Below are 12,005 nucleotides of genomic sequence, written 5' to 3'. Positions count from 1 at the left end.
TGCGTCACACACAGGAAGTAGGGCCTCTGGGCAACCAGAAATGGGAATGGGACTGAAGGAGATTCAGCCCACAAATATCCGACCACCAGCTTCCACCTCTGCAATCTGCCACCCTGTGTCTGCTCAACGCATCACAGAAACAAGTTTTCAAGGTGAGTATACAGACGGCAGAGAAAAGTTGAACAATGAGGTCAGCATTCAAAAATGGGGTCAAATCGACAGCTGGGAAGGGGTGTAGAGACAGGTAGAATTTAGATCCTGAGCCTTTAATAACCACTACCTTCTCTCAGTGCTCTCTGTTTTTAGACTCTATATGAGAACACCTAGGGCTTCCCTGGTGGCGCCTGCCAATGCAGGGGACACGGGTTCGAGCCCTGGTCTGCGAAGATCCCACATGCCGTGCAGCAACTAAGCGCATGTGCCACGACGACGGAGCCTGCATTCTAGAGCCCGTGAGCCTCAACTACCGAAGCCCACGTGCCTACAGCCCATGCTCCGCAACAAGAGAAGCCACCGCGATGAGATGCCCGCACACCGCAACCGAGAGTAGCCCCCGCTAGCCGCCAACTCGAGAAAGCCCGTGCACAGCAATGAGAGACCCAGTGCGGCCAAAAAAATAAATACGTAGAATAAATAAGTTCAAACAGTAAATAAATACATAAACATAAATTACAAAAAAAAAAGAACACCTAATGCAGGTGGGAAGGTGGGAGGGCCACTGTAGAGGTCATCTATGCTACATGTACAAGAACCCCGAGAGCACACCAATCGGTACCACACTTTTCACTGCTGTAGCCGATCGTTCCCCCTGTACTGCCACACTGTAGCACTCCCTTCCCTCATCTACTGCTATAGTCTCTTTGGAAGGTGTTTCAGAACTCTTGTTATGAGAGTGCCAGTTGAACTGTCCTCACTTCCTTCATTTATACCAGGATTGAAGACCTTGTGGTCCGAGATCCTGTCCAGAGAGCAAGCAGGCTAAGACTCTGTCTTTGTTGATGTATTTCATCAGAAAGGGCTCTACCCCCTCTCCTAGTTCATGGTGTGACGTGTTCTTGGCCTCTCGGGAAAGTGGGGAGAATGGAAAGGACCCTATATGAGAATGCTAGGCTCTGTAAAACATTTCAGGTTTTTAAAAATAAGACTCATTTTGTATTGGACTGACAACAGTCCTATGAAATACAAAGAAAGCCGAGAATCAGTGACAGGAAAGGATCACCAGTAAGAACTACAGCAGTCACCGCTTACCTCGTAGCATAGGGCACTGTCCGTGATCCTTAAGAAGAGTTAGTAGAAATGCCTTGCCCATCTTGCCCCTGAACCCCTTGAAAGGTACACGACTGCTGTGTTGGTGTTTAGGGGGAGCATCTCACTTACCAGGGACTGACTTCTCCCTTGATTCCTCTGTAGTGATGGAGACTTCCCCGCTGATGAAAAATTCCCTGGGATTGCAACCTCCAAGCCAGACAGCTTTCCTATGGAATGACAGAGAACTTGTCAAGGTGAAACACCAGTCTGCGGGAGAAAGGGAGGAAGAGAATGATGGAAATCGTTTCTGGGAAACTATTCTTACATTATGTGTTGTTTGTTCCCGGTAAATAAACTGAAATCTTCTTAACAGTAAAACAAAATCTAAACCACTAAAGCCAACAATACAGGAGTATAACGTTCGAAAAAAATTTCTTTGGCTGCGCAGCATGTGGGATCTTAGCTCCCCAACCAGGGATTGAACCCACGCCTGCTGCATTGGAAGCGCAGAGTCTTCACCACGGGACCACCGGGGAAGTCCCAGGACTATCACTTTTAAAGGAGAAGGTACAAACCCCTCGGTTCTATGAACTGGAGATTTTTAGTAAGAAGTCAATATATTTGTTGTTAGGCACATTTTATGTTAGGCTGTCTCCCTGCACAGGATGCAGGCGCCTTGAGAATGGAAGTCATATCCCTCTATAGTACGTCCCTCTTCTTTCTGCTTTGCAGTTTGCTGCTCCACTTGTTCAACCCCACCTAGTAATAACCTATACTTCCCTTGTTCCTGTTTTCCCATCTGGAAAACAGACAAAAGGCAACCAAACAACGCAAAGGTCTCAACAAATAAGGGATATCCAAAACCAGAGATGGCCAGAACTTCTGTACCCCTGATGAAATAGTCCTCATACAAAACCTGATAATCAAATTCCTTAATGCTAGGAATCACAGTGAAAAATAGTATCTGAACTGACTTCTGTCAGATGAGTGAGAACTAAGGTTAATTCAGTGTATCTGAAGCATAGAAAGTGAGGGCAAAAGTGGCACAAGATGGGGCTAGAGAAGCAGAGAGGATTCTAGACCACGCAGAGTCTTAAAGGCCAACAGTGTGTTTTCTATTCTCAAAACAATGCTTGTGAGCGATGTTTATGAGCAACGTTCCAACTTGCTTTGAAGGTTTCTTGTGTGAAGAGTGGATTGGAAGGAAACAAGATATATGGACACTAGTTAGGACCTAATCGCAACAGACAGGCAAGTTCAGTATTAGGAAGTTGAGGAAGAGCTGGCTGACAGATTCCAAAGAAATTCAGGAGATGAACTGAAGCGGGCTTAATGGGGTAGGAGATGGAGGAAAGGAAGGTCTTAGGGAATTCAAGGGTTTACTGCACACATGAGCAAAGTCTCAAAATTAATCATTTGAACGTACAGAGGCGGATCTCCCAAATGACACCGGTTAGGAAGCAACGGTACGCCCTTTAGAATTCCTAGAGACAACACAAATCAACTGTTTCGATGGAAAATTCGGCGGGACTCTTGATTTCCATGGGAATACAGAGAAAAGAGACACTGATCTGGCTTGCAGGTATATTTAGGAAGTTGTTAGCCGGACATCACCTACTAGTATCATGTAAGTAGGCCGTCCGAAGTAGGAAGCTTAGGGGAAAAACCTGGAGGAAAACTTAAAAGCTTAAGCCACACCTCTACACTACACCACCTTTCACAATTTCTTCTCAGATAAGCATCATCCCCATCAGTGAAGAAACTCGTACCTCATAATAGGAAAAACAGGCCTAAAGATTCAATGTGTGTCTTGGGAGGTCCCATCTATGCGATATCTTCCTGGGACCAGAAAAGGCCCCAGGAAGATCAATCTCTGCACCCCTGAAAGCTTACCACCAAGGAAAATGACTAGGTCCATAGATTTCCTCCCTCAAACCAGCTTACCTCACACATAGATCATTAGCAACTCCGCCCTTACTCACATTATCACAGTCACAAGAGTGGTTAGGGAGAAAAGCACTAACCAGGGGAACTAAAACAGAGGCAATCCAGGCCAAGCTGGGCTGGTGGCAGATATCTTGCTCCTTACGCTCGGGTGCATAATGCGACTCACCACAGTGCCTTTTTCACAGACCCTTTTGAACGTTTCTCCACAGAATCCAACAGCTCAAGTCAGTTCATGACGCTTCAAGGTCAACAATCGTCAAGAGAAAAACATGCAATATGTCTTACAATGTTGGATTCCTTACAAACAGGACAAGGAGATAACCATGTAGACAAAACCAGAGCATTTGAAAACATCTGTATTCTACAAACACACCAGTGAATGCTATAAATAAGGTACTATGACATAAAACAAAATGAAAACTAGATGTGAGACTGTTCTCTTCAGTGTACAGACTTCATGGCAGTTGCTGCACACTATCTAGCTACTTAGATCTTTAACTCTCTGTTCTGTTAATACCAAATGAGGCCCAAGTGTGTCAACCTGTTTCCCACAGAAACCAAAAAGTCTACATGCATCTCTTTTCTCCTGTGCCCTTTCACCTTACCTGCTCCCAATTCTCCACCAACGTCCTCCTCTTTCTCTAATTATTCTCCTCTTCATTTTGCTTGGCCTTGCCCCCAAGCATGCAAGACAGAGAGTCCTAGAGGTCCAAGATTCTAGAGTGGCTGTTTGCAAGGCGGAGGAGATTACAGTAGCTGCCACACTGTATATACTTCTGTGCAAAGAAAAAGGGACAGTGTTCAGAATGTCTCTCACATATAACAAGAGCTGGAGATGGCAGGATACCTGTGTGGCCCAAGGAACTAGAGCTAGCAAATTATGGGCCAAACAATTGCAACCAAAGGCTGGAAGAGGAAAGGTCTGCAACCAGCTCTGTCTCCTAGCTCTCTGGTATTTGCTGCCAACGGGCAGAGTCTATTTCGTGAAGCATCAAGCACTGAAAAGAAGACTCCTGCTGCTGGAAGTTGACAGGAAGTAACGTCCAATGCAAGATCAAGGCTTGTCCTCGAAGCAATGCCCATAATGGAAGAAAAAAAAAAAAGAGGAAGCGGAAGAGAAACGTTAAGTCGCAAGTCCAACCTGGCCCCCAGCCTAGCCCAGCCCAAGGAAGGTAGGAGTCAAGGAGAAGAAACTAAAAGAGAAGAGCCTTGGACCACAACATTCTCCACAAGGTACACTCAACAAACTTCACCCTACTCTTGAACCAAGTTACAAAGAGAGCTTCTTAATCCCTACTTTGGCTCCTTAAAAGCTGCTATCAGTTCACTCATTAGACACATCTGATTTCAGAACAACTGTAATAGTTCAAACTAGATGGCTCTTTCCTTCCTAAGGATTATTAATTAAATAAGATCTATATAGCTCTAAGTATATGATACATAAAATAGAATACTCTGTAGAATATAAGTAACTCTTAGTTCAGTGTATTAATGAACGTCTGTAAGAAATGTGGCAATGATTTCCCTAATGGAAGAGCCTGGGGGAGGTAAATCTGTCTTCTAGGATTTCCTCCCCAGAGCTCAGAAACTCAGGTGTTGTTTTAGCTCTCCTACACTCTCTTCACCCAAGCCCGCCTTCCTGTTGGGGATCGGACCTCCCTATTGGCTCTCTCATACCTTTCAACTGCCTGCTTTGTGACATCACTCTCCTACCAAACCTACTACCACTTGGTAGAGCCTTGGGGTTTCCGTGGAGCTGTTTGGACCAGTAACCAGTGACCTCTGTACTGGACACGTGCGCCGTTCAGCTGCAGCCACTCAGACATCCTCTAGTGTTGTCTCCTCATCCCTTGTACCTGCAGTGGATGCTTCCTCTTCTCTGACCATGTCAGGTAAGAAAAGAAACTTTGGAAAGTTTTGCGTTCGATTTCTTTTGCCCCTAAATTGAGTAGGAGATTCAAAATAGCATGGAATAATGAGGGAAAGTATTGAACTACAAGTCTGGAGACCTAATTTCACTTTTGACTTTGACGTTTACTATCTGTGTGACTTTGGACAAATCACTGGCTGTCTCACAAAGCCTGTTGCTTTCCTTAACTGTTACGTTAGGATACCACATTGGGTTGATCACTCTGATCCCCTTCTTTTCCAGTATTGAGCCTTAAAGGGTACCCATGTAGAAAACGAAATCAGACACTTCTCAAGAGTGTTTCAACAGAAACATAGAAAAGCCAGGGGACATAGAAAACTAGCAATATATACCAAGATGTTTCATCTCTAATGGTCTCCCTCCACTAGGATTTCGACTAGTTGAAAAGAGAGAATAGGGAGAGAGGATGGAGAGTACTGGGCTCTACAGGGAGGCACAGAGTCGAGCGTAAGGAAGTTTAGGATGGTTTTCATTAGCACAGGCCAACAGGCACCAAGAGATGGGAGAAAATGTAAGAATGAAGAGGGAAAGCATAGAGGAGCTCTCAAGAAAAACGGAGTTTGCAATGGAATGCTGATGGGAACCAAAGATTTTCAATTAAAGCAGAAACAGCACAGAGGGAAACCTGCTCAGAGCAGGGCAAAACCAAGTTGATGGTAGCAAACCCTTACATTAACAGACTAAGAAGGAAAGTAAGGCCAGAACAGGGGATCACCGGGAAAGGCAGCTTATCAGAAAAGTCATACTCCGTTTTCTTTCTTTTATTGCCTCTCTGAATACAGTTGGCCACTTGACAGTTTTGAATATAAACATTTTAGAAATACGTTTTAGAAATGATGCCTCCTATAAACAAGCAACCACAGTGGTTATCTAGGGGGCTGCTTTTCAGTGTTTTATTCTTTCTAATTTTTAAACTAGGTAGACATTTCACCAATTCAACATTTTAAGTGATATCTTCTAAATTGAATCAGAAGGACTATTTTCCTTGGTGTGATATGTAGGTTCTAAGGCAAGGCTGCTTTTCATTTTTACAGTTATTTCCTTCCTAACACAGAGAGCACATTGATCAACAGCCATCGTTCGCTTGCAGATCTTAGCTACCGAAGAAGAAGAAGAAGAAGAAGAAAAAGTCAAGCCCCACATCTCTAATTCCCCCCACTTAGGGAATTCCCTGGCGGTCCAGTGCTTAGGACTCGGTGCTTTCACGGCCAGGGCCACGCGGCGCGGCCAAAGAAACAAAACAAACAAACATCCACGTTTATCGAAAACCATATTGTGGAGTCCTGTGGATTTTCTTACATTCGAAAATCTTTTTTAATTGGATTCTAGGCATGATGGTTTTTTGAGGTTTTGGGATGCCATCTTCTTGGATGCTGAAGATGATTCTAATCTAAGTTCTAGGATAAATCCAAAAACCTTCCTGATACATTTTAAGCTTCCTTTCTGCTTATTATATAAGCTATATTCATTGAAATATATATTTCTCCTAGGCTTAATACCTCTTACTTGCTGGGTAAAAATATGAAGGAGCACAATAATGAAACTCTTTTACACTTATTATTTTGCTGTCTGCTTCGTACCGGTTTTCATTGAAATACTTGTCTATATGTGTTGTGGCTACCTATACATGCACATTTATTGCATTCTGTTGCTTGTTATGCATTTTTTACTGACATACCTTCTCTGTCTGTATGCATTGGCTAGGAATTCATTCACCTCTATCACCTCCATCGTGTTTTCTGGTTAATAGTATTCACTAAAATAGAGTGGGCAAAATTCACTTTCATAATATTGCATGGATGGTACAGAATGCCATTTGTTAGTAAATTCATTAGGCTTCGATACTTGCCACATACCCCAGTTTTCATTAATATCTATGGATTTCTTTTTCGTTAACGTAATATGCTTGTCATGATTTTTCTTTGTCTTTCTAGAACTTATTGTATCTTCCTCCATATAAATCATACGCAATAGATCAGCTTATTCATCTATTAATTATTACTGCTATTATTATTGGTGGTGGTGTTATAACCACTTTATAGGTGAGTAATCTGAAGTAATCAGATAACTTTTCCCTTTCCAAAAGCACTTAAGAAATCCACTTTCGGGTAATCATTTTGAGGTAGGATGAGAAACCAGGCTTGAAGAGGGCAAAAATGACTCTTTCAATTCACCAGTTGGACTGAGCTGTACGTCACCTCTAGGTAATAGCGTGGGAACTGCACAAGCAAAGGGAGACACTGAAGACGACAATGGTAATAGCCGTACTGTTTTCTAATGGACAAAAAAAATGCCTATATTATAAGTTCTATTTCTCCTGCTTTCTGGCAGTATCATGCTCAGAGTGGAGTCCTGGCAAGGAAGTCAGGATACTTAGGTTCTGAAACCTGGTAATGATACTAACATAATGAGAGAACTTGAACAAGTCAACCCGACCTCTCTGAGCCTCAGTTTCCTTACTCACGAAATGAGACTGAGAACATCGAAGTTCTCTAAGGGCCTCCTAGTTCTAAAATGCTTCCAGTCTAGGAAATAGCATAGAAGTCAATACGAGTGCAGGCCGAAGGGAAAGACAGGGCAGGGAGAAGGTTGCTTCCAGCCTAGAGAACAATCTCTGAACCACACCACTTGGCTCTTCTGCCCGTCTGTGCCCAAGATGGGAGCACAGGCAGTTAATAGAGAAGAGTGGAAAACTGCTCAGTCCTTACAGCCATCATCAACTGTCTGATTTTGGGCTTCTCAGGAAGTAGTGATAGTAGAGGTGTCCTGATAGCAAGAACCTTCAGATGATGCCGTTCCTCAAACGTAGTGAGAATTTCTCAACCTCCCTGAGTTTTTCATGACCCTCTTGTTCTTACAGAAAATTTCCAACATCCATCTCTACTTGGAACTCTAAATTCTCTGCAGCATTCTCCTCCTGTGGTGAGCAATGCAACTTCCCTAACACGAAGTGTCTGCAACTTCTCCAGAGTCTCTGCCCCTGCCGTCAGTTCGGCATCGGCTACTGGTACCCCTTTCCAGACACTCATGGGTAGTGCCTACCTTTACCAACATTCTAGCACGACTATGTTATCTGGAGTTACTGACCACAGCCAGATCTCCACTTCAGCTGCTTCCTATCCAGGTGTTCTTGAGTGGGACATCACAGCAAGCACTGAAAAGAATTCTTCTTCACTCGGAGACTTTACTCTGGCACTCACTGACCGCCACACAGCTGCCTCCTCCATGTTTCTGGCAGCCCAGGATGATAAAACTTCAGACGCCAAGAACATGGTCCCTCTACATCCATCGCTTTCTGCCAGCCTTGCTCAGGGAACACCATCTCAGATTCCAAATCAGGGGCAGAGCCGCCTGCCACTTCCCTGCCAGGAAGGGAGCCAGGTATATTACTATAACCAAGGCACACTGGGGTCTTTACTGTATGGAGAACTTGGCTCCTGCCCGCAATCCTACGGCTCGGCGTCATACACAGGAAGTCGGGCCTCTGGGCAACCAGAAATGGGAATGGGACTGAAGGAGATTCAGCCCACAAATATCCGACCACCAGCTTCCACCTCTGCAGTCTGCCACCCTGTGTCTGCTCAACGCATCACAGAAACAAGTTTTCAAGGTGAGTATAACAAACGCCAGAGAAAGTTGAAGAATGAGGTCGGCATTCAAAAATGGGGTCAAATCGACAGCTGGGAAGGGGTGTAGAGGCAGGTAGAATTTAGATCCTGAGCCTTTAATAACCACTACCTTCGCTCAGTGCCCTCTGTTTTTAGACTCTCTATGAGAACACCTAGGGCTTCCCTGGTGGCGCCGTGGTTAAGAATCCGCCTGCCAATGCAATGCGGGGGACACGGGTTCGAGCCCTGGTCTGCGAAGATCCCACATGCCGTGCAGCAACTAAGCGCATGTGCCACAACGACGGAGCCTGCATTCTAGAGCCCGTGAGCCTCAACTACCGAAGCCCACGTGCCTACAGCCCATGCTCCGCAACAAGAGAAGCCACCGCGATGAGAAGCCCGCACACCGCAACCAAGAGTAGCCCCCGCTAGCCGCCAACTAGAGAAAGCCCGTGCACAGCAATGAGAGACCCAGTGCAGCCAAAAAAATAAATACGTAGAATAAATAAGTTCAAACAGTAAATAAATACATAAACATAAATTACAAAAAAAAAAGAACACCTAATGCAGGTGGGACGGTGGGAGGGCCACTGTAGAGGTCATCTATGCTACATGTACAAGAACCCCGAGAGCACACCAATCGGTACCACACTTTTCACTGCTGTAGCCGATCGTTCCCCCTGTACTGCCACACTGTAGCACTCCCTTCCCTCATCTACTGCTATAGTCTCTTCGGAAGGTGTTTCAGAACTCTTGTTATGAGAGTGCCAGTTGAACTGTCCTCACTTCCTTCATTTATACCAGGATTGAAGACCTTGTGGTCCGAGATCCTGTCCAGAGAGCAAGCAGGCTAAGACTCTGTCTTTGTTGATGTATTTCATCAGCAAGGGCTCTACCCCCTCTCCTAGTTCATGGTGTGACGTGTTCTTGGCCTCTCGGGAAAGTGGGGAGAATGGAAAGGACCCTATATGAGAATGCTAGGCTTTGTAAAACATTTCAGGTTTTTAAAAATAAGACTCATTTTGTATTGGACTTATAACAGTCCTATGAAATACAAAGCGAGCCGAGAATCAGCGACAGGAAAGGCTCACCAGTAAGAATTACAACAGTCACCGCTTACCTCGTAGCATAGGGCACCGTCCGTGATCCTTAAGAAGAGTTAGTAGAAATGCCTTGCCCATCTTGCCCCTGAACCCCTTGAAAGGTACACGACTGCTGTGTTGGTGTTTAGGGGGAGCATCTCACTTACCAGGGACTGACTTCTCCCTTGATCCCTTTGTAGGGATGGAGACCTCCCCCCTGGTGATGAAAAATTCCCTGGGATTGCAACCTCCAAGCCAGACGTTTTGTGTGACACAAAGTCAAGAACTCCCCAAGTCCTGCAGTAGCAGAAACAGCCACATACTTGAGAGTAACCCACCATCTGAACTTGGGGACATTTCAGTGACAGCTCCAGTCCAGAGTGCCAGGCGTCTCCTGGCCCTGCCTCCAGCTCCAAGCCAGGGACAAATAGAGAGTAAGCACGTGGATGATATCAAAACCAAGCTTTCAAAGCCTCTGGATGCCTACCAGATCCCAACAGAGAACCAAGATCCTCCACTACTCCCTTTAGGAATCCCTGATATTCACCAGCCGCTGGCCTGCACCGATCCCCTCAGCCAAGAGGAGCAGCCTGGTTCTGAAAATGCTGATCTGGGAGAGAACAGCCGGAGTCGTCAGGACCTAGGGACACTTGAAAATGGGGTTGAACCTAGCAGTGGTCTTGCAGACATTACTACACTGGCGGAGGATATTCACCTTCCCCAGCTCTTTAATCCTTTGAAAGATCTTGATCAATCCCAAGGTCCCAACGTGATCAAAGCTAAAGACACCAGAGCCATTAAGGTGAATCCGGTGCAGGAAAAGCCAAGTGTCATAAAGGTTCCCTCTGATCAACCCAGGAAGAACAAACAGAAAGCCTCTGAGCCTATCAGTGGCGCTCCCAAGGCCAAAATCCAGCCAAAGAATCCAGAGTGCCTGTTAGGGGGAGAAGTGGTTATATGCCACGCTGCAGTCAGTGACAGGGCTCCTGTGAACACGGCCAAGCACTCTCAAGGCAAACCTCAGAAAGCTGCATCCAGAAAGATCAGCAAAACTAAGAGCCACGGGCAGGAAAAGACCAAAAGGACCAGAGGGAGAAACAAGGCTGAGGAGAACAAGCAGTCAGGGAACAAAGTCAAGGCAGAAGAGAAGCCAGCAATCCCCCACACGAAGCGAAAGGAACACCAAACTGAGCTTCTCCAACAGAGCTTTCAAAAGCCTCGAACCTCCCTTGGCGTGCGCATGCTGGAGTCTGTGAAGGTTCTTCATGCGCTGGGGAAGAAGAATGAGACGAAAACTGGGCTCTCTTCCTGTCGGCTCTTGGGAAAGTCAAGCAACCCCAAAGACCCCCAGCCACCCCCAGCTATCCAGCCATGGCGGCATACCCCACGTGAGGGGAAGGGTCCTGAGAAAACGCAAGTCCAAGCCCAGAAACCAGACAGCAGTGCTGAAACAGAGTGTCCGTCTCCAGCCCAGTATGAGCGGCCTCCTCCTGGGAAGGTCAAGTTGATACCTCTGCCTTTTTCTGCCTGGGACAAGCCTCAAGCTCGACCCGCTCCTCGGAGGCCACAGTCTCTGGCCTCACATCGGCCTGCTGGGGCTTACCGTGCCCAGCCTGGTTCTACTGACTCAGCTCAACCTGCTGCAGCCAATTCATCCCACCAGCCAGCTCCTGCCTCTTTGCCAGGCCCCGCCAAACCAGCTCAGCCAACTGTGACCAACCCAACCCAACCGGCTTGGACCAACCATACCCAGCCTCGTGTCCCTCAGTCTGCTGCTCCTAGGCCTGCACCCTCCAAAACTTCATCTGGCGCTCCTCTCCAGCGGGAGCCTGTTCCCCCTGCTGTGAATAAGCGCCAGTCCCCACCCAAGCTCCAAACCCAATTTCTACTCCAAGACTTCAGCAAGCAACGAGTTCCATGGAGGGAACCCAACGTGCCTGAGCCAGTCATGTCAAAGCCCATCGAACAAGAGCAGAGGCCAGAGCGAGAGGCCATGAAGAGGCGGGCTCAACAACAACGGGAGAATGCTGCCAGATACACCTCTTCGGGCAAGCTGCAATTTTTCACCGAGAGGGAAAACGAAATGGAAATTGCCGACTACTACGGATACGTCAAGTGAGAGCTGCTAGGATTCTTGGTGCCACCTTGGCTACCAGCTGTTCTTCCATACACAGGTAAGACAGGTATAGA

This window comes from Balaenoptera borealis (assembly GCF_965194805.1).
Source record: "Balaenoptera borealis genome assembly, chromosome: 15".
Classification (NCBI taxonomy): Eukaryota; Metazoa; Chordata; class Mammalia; order Artiodactyla; family Balaenopteridae; genus Balaenoptera; species Balaenoptera borealis.
The sequence above is the reverse complement of the archived record's forward strand: the minus strand, read 5'-3'. Positions refer to the sequence as shown.